We start from the raw sequence: 3,589 nt of genomic DNA on the forward strand, positions 1-3,589 counted from the left end.
CATTAAAAATAGATATTTACCACAAATTATAGGTATCTTATCTTATTAGATACATTATTATAAAACATATTTTAGTTAAGGAGTTATTGATACTTCAAGTGCAAAATGATGATATAAAATCATGATAAAAATGCACTTTTAAGTACTAATCACCTTCTCCCATGGATACTGGCTGTAATTACACTTTTCACTAGGCCACTAATCTAAAGTTGCACATTTAAAATTATCATTAGTTTTTGTTTTTGCTATAGAAGTTTTTTTCTAGCGTGCTCAATAGGCCAATGTAAACAACATTAAAAACCATAAACACTTTGATTGTCTCTATTCTCCTTTACCCATTTAACAAAAAGACGAACCAGATCTTCCCGACAGTTTGCATAAAAATAAAAAGAGAAGCCAAAGAGATGGAGATGTTAATTTTTAATTGGCTTATACAGAAGAGATGGAGATATGGGTTGCACAGAAAAGATGGAGATGATGCACAAAAATAAAAGAGAAGCCAAGGAGATGGAGATGTGGGTTTTTGTTCGACTTGCACAAAAGAGATGGGGATGTTATGCAGAAATAAAAAGAGAAGCCAAGAAGATGGAGATGTGGGTGGATGTCTTAACTTTTGAGTTTTGAGATAGAGAGTGGAGGGAGACGGCTTTTTGTGTTATCAGTTTTGAGATGGAGAGTGAAGAGCAAGGTAATTTGTTAGGGTTAGGTTAATTACAGTATTTATATCCCTTTTGTTTTTTTAGTTGGCTCGGTTCAGTTCATCGGTTTTGATTTTAACCGAACCGACAAGATTTTACGGTTTTAAAAATCAGTTTAATCGGTTTTTCATCTTGGTTTGGTTTTCTCGGTTAATTCTTTTTAATGTTTTTTAATTTTTTCAGTTGTTCGGGTTTTTTGAACACCCCTACTAATACTAGGAGGCAAGAAAGACATGCTCGTATAATTATAAATGAGTTTATAGATGAGAATGAGGATGGAAATGTAAATGATTTTAATCAAGTTTATTCAGTTAAGGGGAGAGAATTTAGCTAAACAGAAATTTTAAAAATAGAGAGTTTAAATGAGATACTAGAGTTCGCGATGGTTTAGATAGAAATCTTAAAAGTATTAAAATGAAGATTCCATTTTTGAAGGAATAAATGATCTAGAAACTTATATAAATGAGAGAAGAAAATAGAGATGATTTCTCATTATCATAACTACTCTGATAAGAAAAAGATAAAGTTAGTTGTGATTAAGTTTACTGATTATATTATTATATAGTGGGGTTATCTTATGTTGAGTAAGAAGAGGAATTATGAAAGGCTTATTGATACCTGGAGGGAGATGAATGTGATCATTAGGAAAATATTTGTTCCTAATCACTATTATTAGGACTTATCTCATAAATTGTAAATCTTAACTCAACATTTTAAAAGTGTGAAGGATTATTATAAAGAGATGGAAGTAGCTATGATTCAAGAAAATACAGAAAATGATAGATAAACTATCATGGTAATTTTTTTAAATGGTTTGAAAAATGAGATATCGAATGTTATATAGTTACAAAACCATGTGGAGTTAGAAGACATAATGTATATGACTACAAAGGTGAAAATGTAACATAAGAGGGATGGAAGATCTAATTATGGTTAAAATTTTATGTCATTTTATCATGGAGGTTGATTTGGAAGAAGAATAATAGAGATATTTAAAGGAATAAAGTTGAAGCACCTAAGGGCAAGAAAAAAAATCTCTACCAATATTAGAGGTAATTATAATTCCTACCCACCTCATAATCATGATGCTAAATGTTTCTATTGTTTAGGAATAGGTCACATAACTTCTCAATGTCCAAATACAAAAACTCTGATCTTGTATGACTATAAGGAGGTAGAAACCAAAAATAACAATGATGATAAGAAGATACCACAACTTAAGGATGCTAGTGATAATGAGGTAGAGTGTTTGGTTGGGGGTGAGTTACTTGTGGTTAGGCATGCATGAAATATTCATGTAAAAAAGGATGGTTTGAAGCAGTAAAAAGTGAATATTTTTTTATATAAGATGCAATATTAGTAATAAGATATATAGTATAATTATAAATTAGAATGATGTGCTAATATAACTAGTATTTTTCTTGTGAAAAAAATTAAATTTACCTAATATAAAATATCATAGACTATATAAGTTGCATTGATTAAATAAATGTAGAAAAGTAAAAATGAATAAACAAGTTTTGGTTTCTTTTTCAATTAAGTGGTATAGTGATAAGGTGCTTTGTTATGTTCTTCATGTGCATGCGAATCATATATTATTGGATAGATCATGATAATTTGAATGGAAAGTTACTTATGATGAGTTCAATAATAAATTTTTATTGATATTAGATGGAAAATGTATCACCTTTATATCATTAACCACAAGACAACTATATGAAAAATAATATAAATTAAAAAAAACATTGAGGCTGAGAAAGAAAAAGAAAAAATGGTTAAAAGGAATGGAAAAAAAAAGCCAATAAAAAAGAAAAAAGAGACGGGCTACATGAAAAGAAAGAAAAAAAGAGTTTAAAGGCAAAAAATAAATAAGTCAATTTTTATGCAAAAAAATGAAGATATATTCCTTTATGATGCTCCTAATGGTTTGCTGCAAATCAGGAGAATAAACATCAAATTGATCATATACCTATGTCTATAATTCCTAATCAATCAACCTATAAAAGTATTTCATATGAGACAAAGGAGTTTTAAAGGCAAGTTGATGAGTTGATGGCTAAGGTGTACTTATAGGAGAACATAAGTCGATGTGTGATACTAGTGCTTCTTAAATAAAAAAAAGAATGGATCTTGATGGAAGTGAATGGATAGACAAGTTGTCAACAACATTACGGTAAAGTATAAGCATCTAATTACTATACTAGATGATATGTTAAATGAATTACATGGTTTATGTAACTTTACAAAACTTAATTTAAAGAGTAATTATCATCAAATTAGAATGATAGAAAATGATAAATGAAAAACTACTTTTAAAAAGAAGATGATAAATGAAAAACTACTTTTAAAACTAAACTTTGGCTACATGAATGGTTGATTATGTAGTTTGGTCTCATTAACGCATCAAGTATTTATGATATTAATGAATCATGTACTGTGTACCTTATAGATAGGCTTTTGGTAATTTATTTTGATGATATTTTAGTTTACAATAAAAGCTTATATGAGTATTTTAACCATTTACATTGTGTATTTGATGTTTTAAGGAATAAAAAATTATATGCCACCTTAAATAAGTATACTTTTTACATGGATAAAGTTGTTTTTGTTAGCTATGTTATTAATCAAAAGGTATAGAGATGGTAAATAGACTTTATGAGAATTTTCAACTGATTAGTACTTAAAAGTGCATTTTTATCAAAGTTTTATATCATTATTTTGCATTTAAAGCATCAATAACTTCATAACTAAAGCATGTTTTATAATAACATATCTAATAATATAAGATACCTTTAATTTGTGGTAAATATTCATTTTAAATGCAATCCTATCACATAAATAAAAGGATTGATTGATAAATTTAAGAACTGAAATTGAAAGGACAAAGAGAT

Source organism: Populus euphratica, unplaced genomic scaffold (assembly GCF_000495115.2).
Source record: "Populus euphratica unplaced genomic scaffold, PopEup_1.0 scaffold291.1, whole genome shotgun sequence".
Classification (NCBI taxonomy): domain Eukaryota; kingdom Viridiplantae; phylum Streptophyta; class Magnoliopsida; order Malpighiales; family Salicaceae; genus Populus; species Populus euphratica.